Raw genomic sequence first — 27,893 nt, forward strand, 5'->3', positions numbered from 1 at the left:
TCGGGACGAGATCCTCTCGTAGTGGTGGAGTGTTGTAACGCCCCAAGACCGGAGCCTCAGATGCCTTCCGGGGTTTCCGGGTTTCGTTGTGTGATTTGTTTCAAATGTTGCATTCATCTTTGCATCGTGTGCATTGCATCATGTCATCATGCCATCATGTCATTTCTTTTCTTAACTCAACTAAATAAACCGTATGGATCTTCGATCCATTTATACCGAGGGAATTCATGTGGTGATTCTCTTTATAACATATCCTCCCGATATTAGGGAGCTATATTAAATATTCCAATAATTTGGATTCACCCATAAACACACTTGCAAATATCCCAATGCTGTTGTTATCTTAAGTCTTGGTCTCCAACATTGCCATATATTCTTTCATCATATTCCGGAGCTCCACCAAAAACCCGAACATTTTGGCCACACCGAACCTAGTCCCAATTCAAAACCATTTGAAGTATATTCAAATGAATTTGAATTTAATTCCTGCATCTTGCCACTTCTATTTTTCTATGGTCATGTTTATTTTTATGAGTCTAGGAAAATTGTCCTCCTGCTCAAACTCTTTTCCCTAACCCCCCCCTTCTTTTTCCTCTCTCTCGCTATTTTCTTTTTGTTTAAAGAATAAAGAGAGGAGAGGGAGAGCCCAATCCAGCAAGCCCAGCATACTCCTCCTCTCTTTTGGGCCGGCCTCCAAGGCCCAACCGCGCCCCGGTAACCCTAGGCCCGAGCGAGACCCCATCCCTATCGATCCCCTCCACCTCCTTCGTCCCTTTTCCCTCGCGCTGCCAGAAGCTCCCTCGACCTCGTCTCCCCTCGATCTCCCTCACGCTGCCAGGAGATAGCGAGCGCTCCTGTCTCGCTCGTCTCTCCTCGATCTCCCTTCCCCTCCTTCCACCTAGCGATGCCCCCGCTCCTTCCTCCTCTCGCATGGGCGCTCGCCCGACCCATGGCCAGCCTTCCTCCCGGACTCCGTCCGCTTCTCCTCACCTTGCGCCACCCCTCTCCCTCGAGTCCTCGCCATGGACCTGCTCCCAGCGCGTCGAACCCTCCAACCCTGTTGGGCTCCTCTCCTTGCACTCCTGCAACCCCTGCCTCACTCCCGAAGGCCACCCTACGCGCGACCCTGACGACTTGCTGCGGTCGTTCGCCGCCACAGGAGCCTCGCGCCCGGGTCCCTCGAGGTCCCGTGCCGCCGGACCTCTCCTGCACCTCCGCCGCACGCAGGGCCCCCGTGCTTTTCCCTACCGTGCTCGCCCGGCCAGATCCGGAGGTCTGCCGCTCCTTGCTGCCCGTTCAACCGTCCCGCTGCCTTCGTCGATCGTCTCCTGGAGGAAGTGATGAGGCAGCCGGCAGTGCTTGTGTCTACCCGCGATCCCCTGCTCGCATGCTTTCCTCCCGCATCACGCCCGTCCTCAAGCCCCGCCGCGAGACCCCGGTTCGAGTACGACTACCGCCGATACCCCGAGGACACCGAGTACGACTACGTTGGATGAGGCATCAAGTTCCGCTGCTGTCTACATGGAAGTACCACTACCGTCGCCTAGGCCAAGATGGCGCCAAAAGTACCAAGACGAACGGGAACGACTACCGAGGTCCCTCCAAGTTCGACCAAGATTGGCGTGTACAACTACTGTCGACTCGGATTACGCCAAGTACACCGTCGAACTTGGTTTCGTCAAGACCACCTCGAGTATGACTACACGACCGGAACACAAGTTCCTTGTACCACTATCGTCACAAGAACCGAGTCCGGCATGTCCGAAGACCCCAAGTACCGTTCGGATGCGCCAAGTTCGACTACATGGACCGCCAAGTTCCTCCACCGATGACTCGAACTGCTACAAAACGTGAACCACGATCGTTGACCTGCAAGACCCCGTGGACGTCAAGTTCCAGGTCGCGACCTCGAACAACTACGAAACGAGAACAACTACTTCGACTACAGTCGCGGAACGTCTACTTCCCCTACACCGCATCAAACTTGAACCCCTCCGATAACGCACGCTTCGAAGGTATAACCGCCGGAACGACGTTCGTGAACGAATGCATGTGTGATGTATGAGTTGGTCGTGCTTGCTCCGTGCTCGAATTGTCGGTGCACGTTGCCCCTCTTTTGCCTTGTCACCATCGTCGACTCATGGGACACCTGGTATCCGAGAGTGCCCCACCATCTTTTGCACGCATCCGCACACTTCTCCTTTGCATCGGTATCTTAATCGAGTTACCGGAACCGGGACGTTGCCGTGGCACCGTTTTTGGTATCGTTGCCGTGGCATCCCTTTCTTTCCGCCACGATGACAAATGCCTCATATCTTATCATGTCAACTTTTTCATAAATTTTGCATATAAACTTGCAATGTCATCCGCATCATGATAACAACATCAAGAATGTTTAAAATTGTTGTTTACATTAAATTACTAATGCATATGGGGATTTACCGGATGCGTTGTTTGTTATATCCGGCCCCATTTAAATTGTTTAGATAGTATAGTTTTGTTATGCTTCACCATCTTGCCATGTTTAACTACATTTAATATTGCTGGGTTCATAACCGAGAGAGAACTAAATAATTGATGTGGTGTTCCTCAATATGCAACTCATTGCATATTGAGCTCCACTTAATTTGTAGGATTGCTTGTGCACTTTGACATGCCATGCTTCATTAAACCGGACATGCATCATACTTGGTTGTGCATCATGCCATGTTATGCTTGGTTGTTTACTATGTTGTTTGCTTCTTTCCGGTGTTGTTTCTTCGGGCTAGTTCCGATAACGCCGCGTTTGTGAGGAACCGTTCGACTACGTCCGTTTGTCTTCTTCATGGACTCGTTCTTCTTCCTTGCGGGATCTCAGGCAAGATGACCATACCCTCGAAATCACTTCTATCTTTGCTTGCTAGTTGCTCGCTCTTTTGCTATGCCTATGCTGCGATACCTACCACTTGCTTGTCATGCCTCCCATATTGTTGAACCAAGCCTCTAACCCACCTTATCCTAGCAAACCGTTGTTTGGCTATGTTACCGCTTTGCTCAGCCCCTCTTATAGTGTTGTTAGTTGCAGGTGAAGTTTGAAGTTTGTTCCTTGTTGGAACATGGAGATGTTGTTCCTTGTTGGAACATGTTTACTTGTTGGGATATCACAATATCTCTTATTCAATTAATGCATCTATATACTTGGTAAAGGGTGGAAGGCTCGGCCTTATGCCTGGTGTTTTGTTCCACTCTTGCCGCCCTAGTTTCCGTCATATCGGTGTTATGTTCCCGGATTTTGCGTTCCTTACGCGGTTGGGTTATAATGGGAAACCCTTGACAGTTCGCCTTGAATAAAACTCCTCCAGCAAGGCCCAACCTTGGTTTTACCATTTGCCACCTAGCCTTTTCTTTCCCTTGGGTTCTGCAGACTCAAGGGTCATCTTTATTTAAACCCCCAGGCCAGTGCTCCTATGAGTGTTGGTCCAACCTGTCAGCCGCCGGTGGCCACCAGGGGCAACTCTGGGCTGGCCTACCAGAAGTTTGAACAATGCAGTGTGCCCTGAGAACGAGATATGTGCAGCTCCTATCGGGATTTGTCGGCACATCTGGGTGGCTTTGCTGGTCTTGTTTTACCATTGTCGAAATGTCTTGTAACCGGGATTCCGAGTCTGATCGGGTCTTCCTGCTAGAAGGAATATCCTTCGTTAACCATGAGAGCTTGTGATGGGCTAAGTTGGGACACCCCTGCAGGGATTTGAACTTTCGAAAGCCGTGCCCGCGGTTATGGGAAGATGGGATTTTGTTAACATCCGGTTGTAGAAAACCTGAAGTTGACCTTAATTAAAATACATCAACCGCGTGTGTAACCGTGATGGTCTCTTTCTGGCGGAGTCCGGGAAGTGAACACGGTGTTGGAGTTATGCTTGACGTAGGTTGTTCTAGGATCACTTCTTGATCATAGTTTCTCGACCGTGCTTTTGCCTTCTCTTCTCGCTCTCATTTGCGTATGTTAGCCACCATATATGCTAGTCGCTTGCTGCAGCTCCACCTCATACCTTTTACCTTACCTATAAGCTTAAATAGTCTTGATCGCGAGGGTGTGAGATTGCTGAGTCCCCGTGACTCACAGATACTTCCAAAACCAGCTTGCAGGTGCCGTTGAACCGAGCAGGTGATGCAACCAAGCTCAAGGAGGATCTCGTTGAAGATCTTGTCCTTTCTGTTGTTTCATACTAGTTGATCAGTAGCGGAGCCCAGTCGGGACGATCGGGGATCTGTGTAGCTTTTGGGGTAGTCTTCTTTTATTTTGGGTTCCGTAGTCGGACCTTGATTGTATCTGGTTGATGTAATGCTTTATTCATGTAATTGTGTGAAGTGGCGATTGTAAGCCAACTATGTATTCTTTTCCCTTATTGTATTACATGGGTTGTTTGCGAAGATTACCTCACTTGCGACATTGCTTTCAATGCGGTTATGCCTCTAAGTCGTGCTTCGACACGTGGGAGATATAGCCGCATCGAGGGTGTTACACCGGGTCACATAAAGACCAATGCTATAACTCTTGGAAATATGTTCCAACCATCATATCTAACCGAGATTCAGATCTGATTGGTGTCAGGATACCTCGGACTCAGGATGCCTGAGAAGAAAATGTGCAACACAAATTGACGAGATGACATTGTAAGATTCTCCGTAAATGAACTATGGAAGCAAGTTCCAATCACATCATTAAACCAAGGAAAGAATGTGGAGGTGGTTGATGAACTCAGCGACAATTCATCGAGATTTCCAAAATATGGATTTCCACAAGTATGTGAACAGGGAGATAACATTTGTTAGATTAAAATGATATATTGAGGTATGCTCGAGGAAAACATACACAATTAGACATTGGTTGATAGGTGCACCCGAAATATGGGCTCATGTAACATGATAAATGTTAGAATGGTGATTCAATAACCAATAGTCTAAGAATGAACGGTGGACCATTAGCTTCAAAGCAATACGGTTGCTAGAAGGGCAGAATCCAAACAACACCGTTCACTTTTTGATATTCCCGGTTAGTCAATACGGGGACCAAAAAAGAATGGTGCTTGTGAGAAGTATCACTGTACCAAGAATTCTTAAGAGGTGAAGCAATCCTTGCAACATCCTTGACATAAAGGACAGTAATACTTCAAGGTAGAACATAATACAAACTGGATAGCAAGTTGCATCCATAACATGAACAAGTTTGTGATGAAAGGAAGGTAAAGATGTTGTCGATGGTAACTCAAATTACCAAGGGACGAGGATGGCACTTACCTTCATGAATTCAATTGATATCCTCGAAGGAGTCAAAATGTTGATGATGATCACGACAAATTTTGTCGAGAGGCTCGAGGAAGATGTAATAGATCAGCGATGACATCAAGTCAAAGGAATGATGAAGTGAAAGGTTAATGGAACCAAGGGTACGACAAAAACTCCAAACCAAGCTTGCTGTCCAAAGCGAAATGATATAATAAGGAAGATCGACGTAAGCTTAGCTCATCATCAAAAATTATGCTCCGGGAAGAAGGACCAGGTAGCACAGTTAAAATTTAGCACGATAATGATATAGACGATCAGGCTTGGGATGACTTGAAGGATTATTAACTCATAAGCAACAAAAAATACTTAGAGTTATTGAATTGGAGTGTGGACTCGATTCACTATTTTGTGTTCTTGGTTGACGACAACCCAGAACCCAGGAAAATTGGAGCCGGTGACAAATAACAGTTGATGAAGAACCCATAAGAAGTTATGTAGTTCGATGATATTCTCGAGATACCAGAGTGTAATACTCGGGTATAGATCAAAGTCAAGGTTGGACTGGGGTATCGATCCGCATAAGACAAATGCTTAAACTTTCCCAAGAAATGGGATCAAAGAAGAACAATATGATCGGAACCATAGCTGCAAGGGATCCAATTTAATGACACCGAAAGAATTACCCAACTGATTAAATATTTTTCAAGAAGCTTTCATGATAAGTTCCACATCGGGTCCATGGGCATGAACACAAAGTTCAAGGTTGACTCTCACTTCTTTAATGCATAACCTTTCATTCACTTCTTGTCTTCAAAAAAGTTGTAGTGTTGAAATTTTATCTAACGAAGCACCAGAAGAGTATGACTCGTGAAAACTTTCGGGTTCACACGGTTTAGAGAAGGTATAGGTTCAACCCATAAGGGATTCTTAGAAACATATACCACAAACTTTAGGAGTAAATAACTCAAGCTCGGAAGTAGACATGGTTGAGGAAGTAGAGGATACAATTTACTAAAGGCATTATGTATCCGAGGAAAGGCTCACAAGGTTATTGAATATGAAGGATGTTGTCAGATAAAATCCAATAAAGGATATGGTTGTCCACGAGGGATCTGATGTGAGCATCGGTACTCAACCAAAAGAAGAAAGAATGCAAGGAGATAAGATTATAGAAACAACTGACTAATTCAAAGCTCAAATGCAAAGGAATTTACGATTTCCAAATCAAGGGGTCAGAAGCAAACGCTCTGATTAAGGATTGATAAGTTGAGTAGGCTTAGGGGTACCATCGATGGCAAGTTGATTGGTCGAGATCCAGCTCATGTTTAAAATTACGTCCGAGCTGGAAGGATAATTCTAGGATTCGACTGATGATTGTGAACATTCATAACTTACTTAATCAATGGACTCAAAAATGACAGTGACAAAGGATGCCAATAAGAGTACTATATTTATGGGATTAACCATAATGTAAGCAATCAAGAATTTCAAGAGCAATAGTCTGCTGAGGATTTTCGGAAGATCGAATGGTATTTCAAAGACTGGTCACATACATGAATGAGTGGATACTCAGTAAGTGCGAGAAATTATCCGTAGGGGTATTCATGTGGCAAAGAACAATAAGGCAGTAGGCACAAAGTATTCTCGGAACAATAGAGAGAATTTTGGGGTATCTTGTAATAACAAGATCAACGGGGAATGGTTGTATGAATGGCAAGTGTAGTTGGTTATCCATTGGGGTTTATCGATGGAAAGGAATTGCAAAAGCGATGGCACAAAGTATCGGGAGAACATCAGAGAGTATCTTCAGAATTCTCTAGCGATTCAAGCCATCATTAGGAATGAGCGGATCTCTGGGAGGAAGTATTTACGAGAACCTAAAGTTAGAGTTAGAAAAACCATTTAATCCGAATAGACGAGAGATCAGAGTCCCAGAGTATAGACGAGGAATAAAAGATCCTAATACCACCCAAATGGCGACGTGGACCCGTAAGGCACACATCCATGTTATTAAAAGTTTTGTAGTGAATAGACTCGACTTTGGTCAAGCAGTGTGGAAGGGGGATTCCTACATGCAGTCGACTCTAATACCAACTTGTGAGGCCCCCGATCTGACCATACACTAATCATACACTCAAATGTGTACGATCAAGATCAAGGACTCATAGAAAGATATCACAACACAACTCTAGACACAAATAAAAATAATACAAGCTTTATATTACAAGCAGGGGCCTCGAGGGATCGAATACATAAGCTTGAAAACACAAGAGTTAGCGGAAGCAAAAAATCTGAGTACAGACATAAGTTAAACAAGTTTGCCTTAAGAAGGCTAGCACAAAAGTAGCAACGATTGAAAAGGCAAGGCCTCCTGCCTGAGACCTCCTAACTACTCCTCAAAGTCGAACTCCATGTAGAATCATCGTCTGGATCCTTTGGCTCCTGGACTCCATCATATGATCACAATAACTGGGAAAGGGGAAAAAAGAAAAAGCAAAGCAACTATGAGTACTCATCCAAAGTATTCGCAAGCAAGGATCTACACTACATATGCATCGGTATTAATGAAATGGGTAGTATCTGTGGACTGAACTGCAGAATGCCAGAATAAGAGGGGGATAGCTAGTCATATCGAAGACTATGCTTCTGGCAGCCTCCATCTTGAAGCATGTAGAAGAGAGTAGCAAGTACAACACCAAGTAGCATCGCATAGCATAATCCTATCCGGCGATCCTCTCTTCGTCGCTGTGTGAGAGAGTGATCACTGGGTTGTATCTGAAACTTGAAAGGGTGTGTTTTATTAAGTACCCGTTCTAGTTGTCATAAGGTCGAAGTACAACTCCGGGTCGTCCTTTTACCGAGGGACACGACTATTCGAATAGATCAACTTCCCTGCAGGGGTGCACAACATTACCCAACATGCTCGATCCCCTTTGACCGGACACACTTTCCTGGGTCATGCCCGATCTCGGAAGATCAACACGTCGCAGTCCCACCTAGGCACAACAGAGAGGTCAGCACGCCAGTTTAAATCCTATATGCGCAGGGGTATGAGCCCATCGCCCATTGCACACATGCACATTGTGAACGCGGTCACAAGAGTAGGCGTTCCAGTCCAATCCGGCGAACGCCACTCAGTCGCTGACGTCAAGAAGGCTTCGGCTGATACCATGACATCGAGTGCCCATAACTGTTCCCGCGTAGTTGGTTAATGCGTATAGGCCAGTGGCTAGACTCAGATCAAATACCAAGATCTCGTTAAGCGTGTTATTTTAAAGTAGCCGCGGACACCGACCAGGGCTAGGTCCACATCTCACCTAGGTGGTCTCAACCTGCCCTGTCACTCCGCCTCAAAGTAACAGTCGGGGGCTGCAGGGAACCCAGGCCCACCTCTACCGGGATGGAGCCACCTGTCCTTTCAGCCTCCCACATCGGAATCATTTGCGGGTATTCTACAAGCCGACCCGACTTTAGTCACCACATGTATCATATAATATGTATGTACGTATATACCCATGATCACCTCCCGACTGATCATGGCCCGGTAGTATAGCATGGCAGACAGACAAGAATATAGGGCCACTGATGGAATACTAGCATCCTATACTAAGCATTTAGGATTGCAGATAAGGGTAACAACTATAGCAACAATGACAGGCTATGCAGCCGAATATGATTAATCGAAAGCAGTAACATGCTACACTACTCTAATGCAAACAATGGAGAGAATGAATAGGCGATATCTGGTGATCAAGTGGGGGGGGGGGCTTGCCCGGAAGCGCTGTAGAAAGACTCGAATCCTCGACGATGAAGTAGTTGATCACCGGTTCAACATCGGTCTTGGGCTCTACCGGAAAGGAAGTAACGGAGGAGGAACAAAATAAATAACAAAGCAAACAATTGCATCACAAAGAAAGACATGGAAAAACATTGTGCTAGGGGTAACCTAACGCAGTGCTACGCGTTACAGACGGAGCGGAAAATATCCGGGAATATTTCCTCGGCTCCGGGCAATTATTGGACAGGCGATCCAGAGGGGAAGGTTCCATGTTCGCTGTGTTAGAGACATGTGACATGTACGTGGATGGCGCAAACGGATTTGTCTTATTTTTCTGATCGTTTTGCATATATAAATTATTTTCATCCAAGCTACGGTTTATTTTCTACAAATTATCAAAGTTTATTGCATTTTCAGAATTTGTTTTAATTAGATTTTAAAAAAGATAGGCTAAGTGCACAGAACAGCAGTTTAGCTACAGTGGCTTGCAAGTGGGGTCTAGTGGCTAAGTTGACCAAGTCAACATTTGACTGGTCAACATGTGAACAATACAAGTGGGTCTCGCATGTCATAGGCTTACATATATTTTTATTTAATTTAACCTTTAATTGTCAACAGGGGCCACATGTCATCTGGCTATATCTAATCACTAATTAGTAGTCCAACTAAACTAAAGTAACAGGCTGGCCACCACTCGGCCATGCACAAAGGCACTGGGCCATGGCTACGCACGGCACATGAGGCCTGAATGTGCCAGCGGCCTCAACCAATAGCAGCATCAGCTATGATGGCAGTGAAAGCAACGATGGGTAGCAACGGCAAGAGGGGCAGCAGTAGCAGCGGCAAGTGCATAGCAGCAGCGCAGTAGGCAACGGCGGCAGCAGAAGCAGTGGCGCTAAGCAGCAGTAGCAAAAGAGCAGCAGCAAGCAGCCGCATAGAGCAGGAGCAGCGGCAAGAGGAGACGCGTGCAGCGCGGCAGACGACTGCAGGCACAGGGGCGCGGCCAGGCGAGGCGGGCTCAACTGCGAGCGTTGGCTAGCGGCGGGCTCAGGCCGCCGGTCAGTGCGCGGCGAGGAGCTCGGGCTCCCTGCCATGACGACCAAACTTGAGGGAGGAGACGTACGACACGGCATTGAGAGGGAACAGAGGGGATTCAGAGGAGGGACTCACGGGGAGGCCGCAGGAAAGCTCGCGGGAGGTTGCGGTGGATCGGAGGGACGACGGCGACGGCGACATAGAGACGGTTGTACGAAGAAGAAGATGATGGCATCGGCAATGCAGTGCCCCGCCTTGATGCGGCGCCCGGAACCGATGAAGTCGAGCGCGGTGCAACTCCTAGACGTCCTCCCACACGCTGGAGAGGCCAGTGGCCATGACAACGACGACGGGGCAACGGTCACCGCAGGATCTCACGAGCTCGATTCAATCCAGAGGGGAAGAGAGCCGATGGGGATCCAGGGGGAATGATTGAGACGGGATCTAGGGTTTCGATGGACGTCTTTATAGGCCGAGGGAGGCGACGTGGTGGCCATCCGGCCATGGCGCCGTCGGATGGTTGCCACGCCATGGCCTGTGCCTCCTTCCCTGTACAGAAGGGGAAAGGCCCATGGTGGGCTGGGCCAACCACTGTAGCAGTAGGCTACAATTGCACATAAGTGTCCTTTTGTTTTATTCCTATCTGTCTTATTATTTGTTTTTACCACCATTTTGCCTTTAGTTTATGCAGCGAGTGATTTTTTCTATAGTTGAAACTTGGCATATAAATCAAGCACATTATTCTAGAATGGCACATAAAGCGTGAGGCCATTTTGTAATGTTTTTTTAAATGTTTGTATTTAAATGGTCCATTACGATGTTGTTGGCCCACTTAGTAATTTACTAGCAATTATTTGTTGAGTCAAATGATGTGGTTTCAATATGAGAAATGATTAGGGGAACCTATAGAATAGTGCGAACATTTTAGTTTTATCGTTTGAAGAAATAATATGTTGACTTGCAATTCAAATTTGAATTATTGTTTGATTTTTATTAGGTGGCAAATTGGCTTAATAAAACATGATGAGATGGCACATTAGGGTGAGGTTACTGTACCATGATTCCCGGGGTGTTACACTCGTCCTCGAGCAGGAAAATGATAAAAAAGATAATTTTGATGTGAAATGCTACCTACACTGGTGCGCATCGGTGCTAAACAAACATTTTTTAACCCCTTTCCACGACGGCATTTCGAACCGTCACCAAGTGAGTGTGGGCGATAGGGGGGTCCTTCCCACACGACCCAGAAAACGTCGGGGATAGGGACCCTATAATACTCCTACTCGTTTTTGCTCGCATTGCCATCACAGTCGTTATTCTGTGGTGCTACGTTTACGATGCGCGGCCCATCACAAACGTCTCACTATTATAGAACATGTATGATGCGTGGCCCATCACAAATGACTCACTATTATAGAACGTCTATGATGCGCGGCCCATCACAAACGGTTCACTGTTAAGAAGATTAGCTAATCATCGTACGAGTGTCGGACAGGATTACGAAATGCCGGACCGTCGTAACATCGTCGTACATGACAACTATCGCACACACTATTCTGTGGTGCAACGTTTACGATGCATACTTCATTAGAAACAGTTCATGGTTGCGAATCGTGTACGATAAGGAAACTAACACAAACATTTAGTTTGCCTGCACCATTTGTGATATTGTCTGACATCGCACACGCTTCGGAAATGGCAACTGTATGCATGCTTGCACAAGTTTTCTCTTTGTGAACCGTCTCGAATTATGGTGTATATCGCAAACGTTTGTGTTTTACCAACCGTGTGTGCTGTAACAACCTGGAGAGTGTAATTTCACTGTAATTTAATTGCTGCTATTTCAAATTGTACCGGATTTGAATTTGAATTTGAATGTATGCTACAACTTTATTCCTATCAATCAGGTTCAAACAACCAATGCATTTCCCGATTCATAGGTACATATGTTCAAGAATTACATAAGAGCCAAATAAAGAATGATGAACCACAGTTGTATACTTGTAGTATTAAAGACGATAAAGAAAGAGGCAAAATATATTATGGTTGTTGAACAAGGTGAAGCGGAATGCCCATATTGTGCCGTCCTCCATGCAGAAGGCACGCACGACTCTAGTCCAACCCCTTGTGTTGGCCGACCGCCCATCCTTCATGGTCTTTATGAGAACATCTAGATAATCATCATGTTCTGGTAGAAATACTTTAATCTTTGCATACCCACCAATCATGTAGTTTAAGAGGTAATCTTGAGTAAACTACTTTGGCAACCACTGCAAAGGAAAAAGATTCAGACATTGTCATCTAACACAACTCATTATGGGCAGTAAAAAGAAGGATGTTGAGTTCTTACTTACCATCTTGCAGTTCACTGTTGTCTTGGATAAAGTGTAAACAAATAGTTTATTTGCCATCTTTGGACCCATTTTACTAAAAATCTTTATCAGCTTCCTCACTTGATGCTGGTTCATCGATATCTCATTGCCCCATACGCAGAAAGGGTCGAAGCACGGATCTTTACCAATGACATATGTACCTAAAAGCACCAAGTTAATATTAGAAGCTAAACAAAAATTGCACAATGATGTAGTACAACACTCTTTTATAATATGTCTATATACATCCATATGTGGTAGTCCATTTGGAATCTCTAAAAAAACAAATATTTAGGAACGAAGGGAGTATCTTATAACATCCAATATACTCACATATTAGATGAATTAACATCTTATATTATGGGCCGGAAGGAGTTTAGTGCATTCTTACAAATTATCGGATGATTAACTGCTGCTGTATCTAGGGGTTACAGTTAGTTTGAGCTAGTTCGGGCTCAAATATCCCTAAAGTATATCGAAACATGAGGGCTAGTTTGAGCTAGTTGCATCTATAACCCACCCAACAAAACTATCCAACCCAAGAGGTGCTAATTGGAGCTAGTTCTCCTAGTGCATTTATTGTCAATCTAACCCTGCCATCCAAACAACTCTTTGGATGGAGTTAGTTCATGGTTAATAATGAGCTAGACACTAACTCTAACCTCTAGCTAAGTTGAGTATCCAAACAGGGTGTTGTTGTTGTTGTTGATGATGATGATGATGTTGTTGTTGTTGTTGTTGCTGTTGTTGTTGCTATTGTTGGTGCTGTTGTTGGTGTTGTTGCTGCTGCTGCTGCTGGTGCTGCTAGTGGTGCTGTTGTTGTTGATGTTGATGTTGTTGTTGTTGTTGTTGTTGCTGCTGTCAGATTTCGGGTTCCGGCAGACCCTTGAGGTTCGAACACTGGGGTGCGCGCGGAGATTTCGCCTCCTGCCTACCTACACCCCCCCGCCTTGCAAGGATATAAACCATGGCAAGAACAACACAAGAGACACAGGGTTTATACTGGTTCGGGCTACCGTTGTGGTGTAATACCCTACTCCAGTGTGTGGTGTGGTGGATTGCCTCTTGAGCTGACGATGATGAACAATATAAGGAAGAACAGCCTCGCGAGGGTCTGTTCTTGGCTGGGGCAATGAACTGCTGGGAGGAGCTCAGTCACCTTTCTCTCTCTCTTTCTTTCTCTAGCGGGTGGCTGATCCTATTTATAGAGGCCCTGGTCCTCTTCCCAAATATCGAGTGGGAAGGGAGCCAACAATGGCAGGCTAATTTGAAGGGGGACAGCTAGTACTAGCTACCCTGACAAAAGTAGTCTTTGCCTGCGCAAAGCTCTGGTGATGACGTCGTCTTGGGCTCCACGGTGACCTCCGTATCGTAGTCCTCCTAGTCTTGGTCTCGTTGCACCGAAATGGCAACCTTTGCCTGATGCCTCGGTACTCCGCGGCTGCGCTTGCCCCCTTTGCACCAAAGAGGAAAGGAGGACACTGCGCGGGCTGGCACCCGCCTGACGCCCTCGGTCGTCATGGCTTGCGTCACGGGCACCTCGTGAGGTACCCCGCCTTGATCTCTCCGCCCCCTCGTGAGCCAGCCTGACGAGGCCGTGCCTGAGGAAGCTCCGCATCGTCCGCCCCGTGAGGCTTGGCCCCTCGCGAGGGTCTTGGATTTGTGTTGGTGAAGATGGGCCGCGCTGGGCCCCCATTTGAGCCACGCCGCAGGCCGCAGGCAGGCAAGTCTAGGGACCCCCGTTCCCAGCATGCCGACAGTAGCCCCCGGGCCCAAGGCGCACCCGGGCTTGGCCGTGCAGGGAGGCGGAAGGGCAAGAGCGAAGCGCTGCGGGCCCTAACAGCCTGCGGCCTTGGGCGCCGCGTGGCGGTTGATGGGACGTGGGCGTCTCCACTTCCCCATGGAGCCTCGGCAACTGCACGGATTGGACAAGTCCCTGCATGCAAAGTGGGTCATAATTACCTACGATCATGGGGGCCGTTGGTTGGCCGTCGCCAGCTATAAGCACGGACCGGCGCGCGCCCTTTCGGTTCATCCCCCCTTGCTTCTCCTTTTTCTTCATGGCCACGTCGAGGAGGTTCTAGGCCGCAGAGAAGGGGAAGGCTCGCCAGGTTGAGCCCGCCTCTCCCCCGCCCAAGCGCGGCCGAGGGCGCCCTCGCAAACATCCTGTCGCCACCACGGTGGCTCCCCGCGGCCGTGGAGGCGATCTTCAGCACAACGACGGGCGGATTGCTGCGGCCGGGGGGCGCGCTCCGGCTGCACGTCCCCCTAGGCCGCGCTTTCGCGCTGCTGAAGTGCTGCCGGAGTTCGTCGTGTGGTCGGCAAAGCCGACTAGCACCCGGCTTCCACTTCCTCGCTTCCTCCTTGGCGAGCTCCCGGCCGGCGCCCCGGGCGGCCTCTGGCTCCAGGCCGACGGCTGCTGCAGCCGGGCCTCATGGGTCTCACTGGAGGTCTCCGCGGCCGGGAGCCTGTCCCTGGCCCGCGGTTGGCAGACGTTTGCCCACGCACGTGGCCTGAGCCGTCGGTGCACCCTGCACTTCAAGTTCGACGGTGATGCCACCCTCTACGTGAGGGTGTTTGGGGAAGATGGTCGCCGCGCAGGGTGTTGCCCCGAGGGTGACGACCGCGGCTGGGAACCCAGCTCCGGCGATGATGGAGAGGGCAGCGCTCGCGCGGCTGGCGGCGCTCAGGGTTCCTCAAGCTTCTCCGGTTCTTCTTCGGGCGGCGACTCTTCTAGCAGTGGCCGCGGTCAGCCTCCACGTCGTCGTATCTGCTTGGGCGGTGGCAACATGTCCGCCCGCCGTCGTGCCCTGGTGAAGCGCGAGAGGGAGTCCGCCTGAGCTCCGGAGGCAGCTCGGGCCTTCCCTGCGGGCCGGTGTGAGGCGAGCTGCACCAGATTTGTTCTTTCTTTTCCTTTTTCCTGCATAACAAAGACAGCAGTGTGGAGCCCTGGGGGGGCGTGTTTGGGTTATTGCTGTTAATCGTCGTTTTGCTTTCGTTATCGTACCTTCCGGCTACGTGCCCGAGCGTGGATAGTTCCCAGCCCCGGCTGTGGGGGGCGACCGACCCAGGCCCTTTGTTTGTGTCGCGGTGCCCGTGGGGCACGGACTGGAGGGGTGCTCCTGTAATGGGCCCAGGTCGCGAACTCTTTGAATGACTAGGATAGGAACACTCGCGAGGGCGCTCAGCTGCCCCCCTCGCGAGGCCTTGCACAAGAGAAATCGAGGCAGGAGAGTGAAAAGTCGAAGAATCACAAGCCAAAGACGGCAACAACTTCAATAAAACTTCGAATGAGAAGGAACAAGCCAACTATGGAAAGCAAATGAAAAGCCACGTCCGGCACCTAATCTAGTCTTCGACGTCTTCTCACCAGCGCGGAGCTAAGTGCTGCCACTGGGCGTGGGAGGGAGCCCCAGGGCCTGAGGCCGGCGCTCCTGAGACTCTGGGGCGTGTACAGCCCCAACTCATTATTACGTGAGAGTGTCACAGGCGGCGAGCTTCACAGGCGTTGGCCTTCTTCACAGGCTCCAGGCCTTTTCCAAAACGCGATAGCTTCACAGGCGTTGGCCTTCTTCACAGGCTCTGGGCCTTTTCCAAAACGCGATAGCTTCATAGGCGTTCGCCTTCTTCACAGGCTCTGGGCCTTTTCCAGAACACGACAGCTTCACAGGCGTTCGCCTTCTTCACAGGCTCTGGGCCTTTTCCAGAACACGACAGCTTCACAGGCGTTCGCCTTCTTCACAGGCTCTGGGCCTTTCCCAAAACGCGATAGCTTCACAGGCGTTCGCCTTCTTCACAGGCTCTGGGCCTTTTCCAAAACGCGATAGCTTCACAGGCGTTCGCCTTCTTCACAGGCTCTGGGCCTTTTCCAAAACGTGATAGCTTCACAGGCGTTCGCCTTCTTCACAGGCTCTGGGCCTTTTTAGGGGTAGAACCTCCGGAGGTGCTGGATGTTCCATGCATTCTGGACTGGCACCCCCTCCTGAGTCTCCAAGCGCGCGGAGCCGGGCCTGGAAACATGAACAACTTTGAACAGGCCCTCCCACATGGGAGAGAGCTTGTGCAGCCCCTCCCTGGAGAGAACCCGCCTGAGCACGAGGTCTCCTACCTCGAGAGTTTTGGGGCGGATGTTGCGGCAGTGATATCGCCGCAGTGCTTGTTGGTACGTCGCCGCTCGTAGCACGGCTTCTCGGCGACGTTACTCCCCCAGCACGAGGTCCATCCCCCGCATGGCGTCCTGCTGCACCTCGTCGAACGCCAGGACCCGCGCAGAGCAACGTCTGACCTCGTGAGGGAGGACCGCTTCGGCTCCATAGACCAGGAAGAACGGGGTCTCTCCAGTCGGCTTGGTCGCGGTTGTGCGAATGGACCACAACACGGACTGAAGCTCGTCGTACCAACCTCTGCCACAGGCCTCCAGCTTCTTCTTGAACGTCCTGGTCTTGAGGCCCCTCAGGACCTCCGCGTTGGCTCGCTCGGCCTGGCCGTTGCTTCAGGGGTGCGCCACCGAAGCGTAGCATATCTGCGTTCCAGGGTTAGCACAGTATGTTTTGAAGAGGTTACTGGTGAACTGCGAACCGTTGTCCGTGATGATGCGATTCAACACCCCGAACCGGCTCACGATGCCCTTGATGAACTTGACCGCGGAACCCGCGGGAATGGTGCGGACAGCCTCTACTTCAGCCCACTTGGTGAACTTGTCCACGGTGACGTAGAGGTAGCGGTAGCCCCCGGGCGCCCGAGGAAATGGGCCCAAGATGTCCAGCCCCCAGACTGCGAATGGCCACGAAAGGGGTATAGTCTGCAAGCCTCCTGCCGGCTGATGGATCTGCTTGGCATGGAACTGGCAGGCCTCACAAGCTTTCACTAGTTCGACGGCGTCATTGAGTGCGGTGGGCCAATAAAACCCACTGCGGAACGCCTTGCCGACGAGGGTTCGCGATGATGAATGATGTCTAGAGTCTCCGCCATGTATATCTTCCAACAGCTCCTTCCCTTGCTCCCTGGAGATGCAGCGCAGGGATACATCGTTTGGCCGCTTCTGGTAGAGCTCTCCATCCTTGATGCAGTATGCCGTGGCCTGGCGTGCCACTCGCTCCGCTTCCTCCTCCTTCTCTGATAGGGTCCCTTGCGTTAGGTAACTCCGGAGCTCCGCGATCCAACATCCCTCCTGAGGTTCCATCGTTAGGAGCAGGCGTGCTCCTGAGGCCGGGCCACAGGCCGGAGCCCCTGAGGCAGGTGGCTGGGGGAGCTCCTCCCGGGGCTGAGCCGTGTTCGATAATGACGGCAGGGCTGACGGCTTGAAGAGCCGTTCCTCGAAAACGCCAGGCTCCTGAGGTAACCTCCTGGACGCCCATTTGGCGATGTCGTCGGCCTCCTGATTGATGCCACGGGGCACATGCTGCAACTCCAACCCCCAGAACTGCTTCTCCATCCTGCGGACCTCCGCTAGGTAGGCTTCCATGTGCTCATCCTTCGGCTCGTACACCTTGTTGGAGAAATTGACAAGGAGCTGCGAATCGCCCTTGATGGTGAGGCATTTCACCCCAGGGCAGCCGCGGCCTTCAAGCCCGCTATTAAACCTTTATACTCCGCTATGTTGTTGGAGACCTTTTCACCTTACTGGAAACAGAGCTGCACGGCGTAATAGAGCTTGTCCTGAGTGGGCGATATAAGCACCGCCCCAGCCCCAGCGCCATGCCTGGAGAACGCCCCATCGAAGTACATGACCCAGCCTTCTGGCGCCTCGCTTCTCGAGGACAGGGACCGATCCTCGTCGGCCTTGAGGCCTGGCGCCTCCGTCCATTCTGCCACAAAATCCACCAACGCTGCTCCCTTGATGACTCTGGTCGTGCTGAATTCGAGCTGAAACGCTTGCAGTTCTATGTTCCACTCAGCGACCCTTCCAGCTGAATTAGGGCTCCTGAGCACTCTCTCCAGGGGGTATGACGAGACGACCTTGATGGGATGACCCTGAAAATAGTGCCGCAGCTTGCGCGAGGCCACCAGTAGTGCGAGGAGGAGTTTCCGAGGCATGGGGTACCGTGCCCTTGCATCCCGCAACACCATGCTGACGAAGTACACTGGGTGCTCGACGAGGTGTAGTGCGTCAGTGCTGGTGGCTCCCTTCGGATACCATGGCGCCTCTTGAGGTAATGAGGCCTCCTGAGACTGGCCATCTGGAAGAGGGGCCTCTTCCGCCTCCGGTGCGCTCCTCTGCGGCGGTTGATCCTCCTCAGCCGCGGTGGCAGTTTCTGTAGGCCTTCCTTGTCCCTGTTCTGCCTTGTCCCGGGCTGCTGCCGCGGTTTTGATTCGGCGCTCCTCTCTGACAGCCACCAAGGCTGCGCTGGCGGAGTAGGGAGTGGCGGCGAGGTAAAGCACCAGGGGCTCTTGAGGGCGTGGAGCCACCATGACCGGTGGGCTGGTCAGGTATCTCTTGAGATCCTGGAACGCCTTGTCGGCCTCTTCAGTCCACTAGAAGGGCCCCTTTTTCTTCATTAGCTGGAAGAAGGGCAGTGCTCGTTCCCCCAACTTGGAGATGAAGCGCCCTAGCGCGGTCACGCGCCCCGTGAGCTTCTACATTTCTCTGAGGGTCTTTGGCGGGCTCATGTCTTCCACCGCCTTGACCTTCTCCGGGTTAGCCTCGATGCCTCGGTGGGACATGAGGAAACCCAAGAGCTTGTCCGAGGGGACTCCGAAAACACACTTCTCCGGGTTGAGCCGTAGGTTCACTGCATTGAGGCTCGCAAAGGTTTCCTCCAAGTCTTGTATCAAGGTCCTGGCCTCCCGAGACTTTACCACAATGTCATCGACGTAAGCTTCAACATTCTTCCCAAGCTGCGGGCCCAAGGTGATGTGCATCAGCCGCTGGAAGGTCGCCCCTGTGTTACGCAGCCCGAATGGCATGCATGTGTAGCAGTACACCCCACACGGGGTTAAGAAGGCTGTCTTCTCGATGTCTTCTACCGCCATCTTGATCTGGTGATACCAGAGAAGGCATCCAAGAAGCATAACAGGTCGCATTCCGCAGTGGAATCGATGATCTGGTCGATGCGGGGGAGCGGGAACGGATCTTGCGGGCATGCTTTGTTGAGGTTGGTGAAGTCGACACACATGCGCTCCTTCCCTCCCTTCTTTGGCACAACGACAGGGTTGGCCAACCAATCTGGGTATCAGACCTCGCGAATGACCCCAGCGGCTTCTAATTTGCGGGTCTCTTAGACAATGAAGGCCTGCTTTTCTGTGGACTGCCGCCTGGCCTTCTGCTTCACAGGGCGCACGTTGGGGCACACGTTGAGGTGATGCTCGATTACACTCTTGGGGACCCCTGCCAACTGGTCAGGCTCCCAAGCGAATACCTTCCTGTTCGTGCACAGGAACCCGACCAGGGCCTTCTCCTGCTCGGGTTTGAGGTGGACGCCTATGGTGAAAGTGGCGTTGGTGGACCCATCCTCATCGACGGGTATCTGCTTGGTTTCTGCCTTGTCTTGGGTGAACAGCTGTTTCTTCTTGGCGGGTGCAGCCCCCTTGGGCCCGGGGGTCTCCAAGTCGGCGGGCTGTGCTGACGCCGCCGTCTTGAAGGCGAGCTTGAGTACCCGCAGCGCGTCCCCGGTGTCCCCGTGCATAGTGAGGACACCGCTGCTCCCAGGCATCTTCATGAGGTTGTACGCCGGATGCGTCGCGGCCATGAACTGGGCCAGCGCTGGGTAGCCGAGGATGGCGTTGTAGGGGAGGCCGATGGGGGCGATGTCGAAGTCGACCAGCTCCGTGCGGAAGTTGTCGTAGGTGCCGAAGGTTACTGGGAGCCGGATCTGTCCCAAGGAGCTGGACGACTTGCCCCCAACGCCTGAGAAGGGCCGACTGGGTTGCAGCCGTTCCAGGGGTATGCAGAGGAGGTTGAAGGCCTCGACCGAGAGCATGCTGAGGCCCGCGCCGCCATCAATGAGGGTTCTGGTGATGGCCACCTGGCAGATGGTGGGGGTGCACAGCATGGGGAGCGCACCCGAGCAGGACAAGTTTGAGGGGTGGTCCTCCGAGCTGAAGGTCAGGCCGGTCTCGGGCGCCGCCTGGTCCAGGGGAGCCCCCTGCCGCGTGGAAGCGGCGCTGACCCGGCGGATGAACGGCTTGACTTGGTGACGTGTAGGCGGCACCTGCGAGCCGCCCAAGAGGGCCGCGACGATTGGGGGTGTTGGTGCAGCGCGATGGGCAGGGAAGAGGTTGCAGGGCTCCATGGGTGCGCGGAGCACGCGGGACGAAGAACCAGCTGGGGTGAGCGAGGGAGTTGCGGCGCGGCCGTCTTGCCGCACGGACAGATGCTGGGACGATGCTTGCTGCTCGTCCCCCGCCGGGCCGGTGGCAGCGTTGACGGCGGGTGATGGGGAACGGCGAGGACGCCCGCCGATAGGGGCCGTCTGGGCGACGCGGGAAGCGAGTGCGGCCCGGCGCTCGGCGCGGGCCCGACGAGCGTCAGACATGGGCGTGATGGTCAGAGGAGAACGGGGCGGTGGAAGACGAATCCCGGCGCACCCCTACCTGGTGCGCCAAATGTCGGATTTCGGGTTCCGGCAGACCCTTGAGGTTCGAACACTGGGGTGCGCGCGGAGATTTCGCCTCCTGCCTACCTGCACCCCTCCGCCTTGCAAGGATCTAAACTATGGCAAGAACAACACAAGAGACACAGGGTTTATACTGGTTCGGGCCACCGTTGTGGTGTAATAACCTACTCCAGTGTGTGGTGTGGTGGATTGCCTCTTGGGCTGACGATGATGAACAATATAAGGAAGAACAGCCTCGCGAGGGTCTGTTCTTGGCTGGGGCGATGAACTGCTGGGAGGAGCTCAGTCACCTTTCTCTCTCTTTCTTTCTCTAGAGGGTGGCTGATCCTATTTATAGAGGCCCTGGTCCTCTTCCCAAATATCGAGCGGGAAGGGAGCCAACAATGGCGGGCTAATTTGAAGGGGGACAGCTAGTACTAGCTACCCTGACAAAACTAGTCTTTGCCCGCGCAAAGCTCTGGTGATGACGTCGTCTTGGGCTCCATGGTGACCTCTGTCTCGTAGTCCTCCTAGTCTTGGTCTCGTTGCACCGAAATGGCAACCTTTGCCTGATGCCTCGGTACTCCGCGGTTGCGCTTGGCCCCTTTGCACCAAAGAGGAAAGGAGGACACTACGCGGGCTGGCACCCGCCTGGCGCCCTCGGTCGTCATGGCTTGCGTCACGGGCACCTCGTGAGGTACCCTGCCTTGATCTCTCCGCCTCCTTGTGAGCCAGCCTGACGAGGCCGTGCCTGAGGAAGCTCCGCGTCGTCCGCCCCGCGAGGCTTGGACCCTCGCGAGGGTCTTGGATTTGTGTTGGTGAAGATGGGCCACGCTGGGCCCCCCTTTGAGCCACGCCGCAGGCCGCAGGCAGGCAAGTCTGGGGACCCCCGTTCCCAGCACGCCGACAGTTGTTGTTGTTGTTGTTGTTGTTGTTGTTGTTGTTGTTGTTGCTGTTGTTGTTGCTGCTGTTGCTGTTGCTGTTGTTGTTGCTGCTGCTCTTCTACGTATATGTAGACATCATTGGAACATTAATGTAACACTCTTCCTTGTTGCTATGTAGTCTAGGATTGCATATTTAGACATTAAGTACAATGCACGTTGCTATGTAGCCTCAGATATATTATATATGGCTCTAGTTAACCTAACGATAAATGGGTTGCAGATATATTCAATTAAAAGTCCGATTCACCGATTAGTCCCTTATCACCCGCCGGCCTATATGGTACCAGTTACCGATATCCTAAACAGTGAGCATATATAAGCCATGGGATGAAACTAATCTCGATGGAAAACAATAGTCGTTCCCAAAATCGTCCTGTATAGGTACATCGAGAAGCATGTTAAGAACAACAGGCTAAACATCAACCAAAATTATACATGGCACACAAAATAATCTCCAAAAGATAGCTGCGGTGTGCTGGTTTAAGCACACTAGTAAAGCAAAACAAGTAGAAAGGTGTGCTAACTACAACAGACCTAACATTTAGCAACAAGCAAACATAGTCATTCAAACTGGTATTGTGCCGGTCTAAGTACACTGGTTATTGTTAAATAAAAATGGAAAGGCGTGTTAACTACAAGATGCAGCAACCAAATGTAGTCATTCATAGTGGTATTGTTGAAACTGGTACTAATGAAATTGAACTGCACAGTTCATACTTGCACATATAGAACATCATGTTGTGAATAACTGGAATAAACAAGGCATACTACGAACAACCCAAGATAGCATTTGAAACTGGACATATGCTAACTACAAACAACCGGACAATCAAAAAACTTTAACAGAGGCATAAGCTAGCTATAACAAGCTTAACAGCAAGCAAATATATGCATTTCTATCGGTATGTTTAAAACTGGATTGATGAAATGTACCGCACAGTAAATAATTGCACATATAGATCATCGCATTGTGAACAACTGAAATAAACAAGGCATACTGCAAACAATCAGATATAGGCCCTATTTGGATCCCTAAGTTAGAGTTAGTTTTAGTTAGTTGGTGCTAAAATAACCCAAAAGTATCCAAACATGATGGGTTTAGTTGGATCTAACCCACACCAATAAACTAGCCCACACCGGAGGAGCTTATTTGGGTTAGTTCTCCTGGACCCACTAGAAAAATAGTAAAAAAAGTTATCCCTCCCATCCAAACAGGGTCCAAAGTAGTCAAATGATTGAGAAAGAATATTTATTGTCAATCTAACCCTATCATCCAAACAACTCTTTGGTTAGAGTTAGTTCAGGGTTAAAATCTAACTCTAACCTCTAACTGAGTTAGAGTATCCAAACAGGGCCATAGCAATTAAAACTGGACATATTCTCACTACACTATGAAACGGACTCGACAAAACAAATCATGGGTTTCCCCCTATGAAGAGGCATGGCAAAACAAATCATGGGTTTCCTCACTTGTCACAGATGGGCTCGTTCCTGCGGGAAGAGTACGGACCCTGGATGCGCTCCATGTTGTCGCATATGGGCTCCTTCCCCTTGGAAGACACAACTGTAGGGTGCCCTCCTGATGTCGCAGACGAGCGCTTTCTCCTTGGAAGAGCAGATGGGATCTTTCCCCTTGGAAGAGCCGGAGAGGATGCCGTCCACGTGGTCACCGTCGATGAGGTCTGACTTGGAAGCTATGGATCCCAAGCCAGCGTTGCAGAACGTGTCCTTCAGAAATGACAAAAGGGGCTCGTTGGCGATGTAGAATGGCAAATTGTTGATAGCGATCCAGAGGAGATCAGCGGCGGGGCCATGGATGAGATCGACGGCAGTTGAACCCGAGGGGTTGGGGGTGGGCCACGTAACCTGTGACATAGCCCGCCTCAGGCCATCGCTGTCGATCACCTCGATGTCGTAGCCGGCGGCTGAGACATGCCCGCATACTCTAACCCGCTGCTTGAGTGCCTGCCGCCAGTAATGGTCGTCAGCTTCCTCAGCGACGTCGGGCGAAGAGACCGCTATACATCTCTTTTGGGCCAGTCACTCCTCGAGCTCCACGGGAAGCGTAGCCGGGTTTAGGCTGTGACGCTCCGGAGTGGGGGATGGGGATGGAGATCTATGGGAAAGGGGGCATTTGGCAGGCATCATCTAAGAAACTCAGGGCGTCCTGGGTATGGAGATCGGTGGGTAAGCTGCACGGCAAACCCACAGATGTTGAAAATGGAGGCCTTGCGACGACGGCGGCGGTGGGGACCTTGCTAGGGTTTCGAGCGAGGGAGGGTGTGTGTGTGTGTGCGTGCATGCCTGACGAGGTTTTGGTGTGTGTGTGTGTGGAGGGGGCGCGGGGTGTTTGAGGAAATGAAGCGGGTACTAAAAATTTTACTACGCGGGAGTCAAACGTGGGAGTGAAATGCCGGGCTATTGAAAGTTTTGATGATAGTGCATCACACACGGTCTGGAGATAACAACCATGTGTTATGAAACAGAAAAACCCTTGAGGCGGGCAGATATTTTCTAGGGATGCATGCGGGATTGGGAACAAGAAACATTGCACACGGTCCAGAGATAATAATCGTGTGTTATGAAACAGAAAAACCCTCGAGGCGGGTAGATATTTTCTAGGGATGCAGGCGGGATTGGGAACAAGAAACATCGCACACGGTCCGGAGATAACAACCATGTGTTATGAAACAGAAAAACCCTTGAGGCGGGAGATAGTTTTGAGAGGGGGAGCCTCGTGGATCCCAATGTACTGTGCGGATGTGTGCGTGATAGGGGCACCGGCGTGGCACACGGTTACTTTGAGTGAACCGTGTCTATTGCATCATCCGACTTGTCTAATGTTCATAAATTTGGCGAAAAATGACGCGGGAGAGGGTCAGAACACGAACACACTTGCATGTGGACCAAATTTATGTATCAAAAGGGTGGTTTGATTTTCAAATACCAAATGCAACTTCTATGTGGCACCTCTCTCGCAAAGCGCATGGTATTGCTTGCCCCCCCTCGTGTCGACACGAATTGGGAATCCTAAGCTATGAATGGATGCCCCTCCCCCAACTGAGGTTCACCTAGCAAAGTGCGAAGTAGCTAGCAGCCCCCCTCCTCCCTCATGTCGGCACGAAGGGAATCCTAAGCTATGAATGCATGCCCCCCAATCTACATTCATCCACCTAGCAAAGTGCGTAGTAGCTAGCTGCCCCCCTCCCTCGTGTCAGCACGAAGGAATCCTAAGCTATGAATGCATGCCCCCCAACCAAGGTTCACCCTAGCAAAGTGCGAAGTAGTTAGCAGCCCCCCTCCCTCATCTCGGCATGAAGGGAATCCTAAGCTATGAATGCATGCCCCCAAACTGAGGTTCACCCTAGCAAAGTGCGAAGTAGCTAGCAGCCCCCTCCCTCGTGTCGACACGAAGGGGATTCTAAGCTATGAATGCATGCCCCCCAACCGAGATTCACCTAGCAAAGTGCGAAGTAGCTAGCAGCCCCCCTCCCTCATGTCAGCACGAAGGGAATTCTAAGCTATGAATGCATGCCCCCCAACCAAGGTTCACCTAGCAAAGTGCAAAGTAGCTAGCAGCCCTCCCCCTCGTGTCAGCATGAAGGGAATCCTAAGCTATGAATGCATTCCCCCTCCCCCCGACCGAGGTTTCATCTAGCAAAGTGCGAAGTAGCAGCAACCCCCCCCCCCCACACACACTTTCAGTCGGCGGGCCAGAGAGGCATATCTCACCAATATGGATCATAAATCGGACCAAGAATAATTCACCTTGGTTGTAAAATCTCTCTCTTATTGTTGGTCAAAGTGATGGCCGTCCATGCGACCCCGGAGATGGGCTAGCTTGCCAATAATCATGCAAGTAGCTAGTCTCCGAAGACAACCACTGCATGCGTGTGGCCCAAACATATGTATGGAGAGGTGTGTTTTGAGTAACAATGGAGCAACTTTGATGTGGCACCGTGATTTCAAACTAGAAATCCCCACACTGAGTGAGGGTTAGGTTGACGATGCATATGTATGTTACACCACACTTCAAGCCAACGACGAAGATTCATGCATGCATGTGTGCATAGTATATGCGTTCAAACTTAAGGTCTGAATCTCAGCATGACCTATACTACGATAACACGAACCAAATGAAGAATCCGCCATGGTAACCTATCTTGTTGTTGGTCAAGGTGATCATGGATGTCCACGCGGGCCCACGAATATATAGGCTTGTCGCCGATAACCACCCGAGGGAGTGTACCGTTCGAAGGAAACCACTATATGCATATGTATGGAGGTGATGCGTGCATGTATGTTTGAATACACAACATTGATGTGGCGCGTGCGTAAAAAATCGTACAGTAGCTCCCCACACAGAGCGAGATCGGTTCATGATGTGTCATTGTACTAGCCACTTCGACTCGATGGGAGGGATTCATGCGTACACATGCATGTGTGTGTGCTCAAACTGTATCATGCATGTCATCCCAGAGCAAAAATAATAATCCCCTCCTAAGTCAAATTAACCTCTCTTGTTGTCAGGAAAAAAGTAGTGATGGACCAAGCGGGCCCACAGATGGAAAGCATCAATATCGCTGATAACCGCTTAAGTGGGTGCGAGAGGACAACCACCACCGCTTTGCATGTGGGCCAAACATATATATGTTGAATACCCAAAACGCACAACTTTGATGTGCCACATGCCTCAAAAACCATAAACATGCACCCACACAAAGCGAGGTTCATCAAGCGTACTACATATGATGGTCCCCTTCCCCCCTGTTCACCGCATACTATATGCTCCTGCCGTAATATATGTAGGTCAAGTGATGCATGCATGCATCGACGATGGCCTCATGGGCCCACAGATGGAAGCGTCACACATGAGTGTCCTAGCTAGGATATGCATGTGGCCGAAAAAGGTGTTGTGTGATGTTTGAATAGCCAATTTCACAATTTTGATGTGGCACGTGCCTCGGAAACCAAAAAGTCCCGACACTGAGTGAGGTGTACTTGTTCACGGACGCGTACGTATAGTATATATGCTAGTCCCCTCCCACCTCTTCGACGCGTACTATATACCACCACAACACAAACAAAAAAGATTCTACCTTGTTGGTTAAATTAACCTCAGTGCCAACTATTCGTCAAAGTGATGGACGACGACCTTGCGGGCCCACAGAAAGTGTCACACACGAGTATCGAGTGTCATGTAGGGCAACCATCGACTGCATGTGGCCAAAACATTTATGTATGAAAGGGTTGTGTAATGTTTTAAATAACGATTTCACGACTCTGATGTGGCACCGACCTGCCTAACAAAACGGCCAACCCACACGGTGGCTCACAACTCGTAGTGTACTACGAGCCACCCGCGGCCCCCAAACGCACACACCCACACACATACCGCGACTCCACCGCAACTACGATGCATATTAAATTAATTATCCCGCGGTGAACATATATGTTACCAAAGGAGGGACGTTTTAATTTCAAAAAAATCACAGAGATCATTAAGATGTTTTAGTACATTGATTGATTAATTTTCTATGTGTATAATGTGCAAAAATCAAATTTGAGCTACATGCACATGTGACAGTGCACCAAAATGGATTGCAAAAACACATGTGTCTCACTGGGTGCATGTTTACTCCCCGTGCAACAAATTTCAAACATTGAGAATCTTGTTTTTTAAATTCTAGTACATCCAAAACTTATTTGAAGTTCATGAAACTTATCGCATTGTCATATGGACACCAATACAAAGTGGCATTGTACTTTTTTTTGTCAAATTCGAGACCAGTTTTGATGTAATCTTTATCTAATTACAGATGATAGATTATTAATAATTGGGAACCAATATCCCAAACGGATTATTTATTCGAACCGTGAGCGTTAGAACAACAATGGATACGTGACATGCTTTGGTTAAGCAATAAAGCGGCAGCATTAACCATCCAAATAGAAAAACAAT

The 27,893-nt window shown here is 50.3% G+C and overlaps 1 long non-coding RNA gene across 1 annotated transcript; it reads right to left on the reverse strand.

The window, feature by feature from the left end:
* Positions 1-7,467: 7,467 nt before the first annotated feature.
* On the reverse strand, positions 7,468-10,696 carry LOC147990454 (uncharacterized). The gene is made up of 2 exons (XR_015608608.1): positions 10,217-10,696; positions 7,468-7,737 (listed from the first exon to the last, which is right to left on the reverse strand). It is a non-coding gene; the product is annotated as an uncharacterized LOC147990454 (long non-coding RNA).
* Positions 10,697-27,893: the final 17,197 nt, after the last annotated feature.

Source organism: Triticum urartu, chromosome 1A, assembly GCF_056163025.1.
Source record: "Triticum urartu cultivar PI428250 chromosome 1A, HENAU_Tu73, whole genome shotgun sequence".
Taxonomy (NCBI): domain Eukaryota; kingdom Viridiplantae; phylum Streptophyta; class Magnoliopsida; order Poales; family Poaceae; genus Triticum; species Triticum urartu.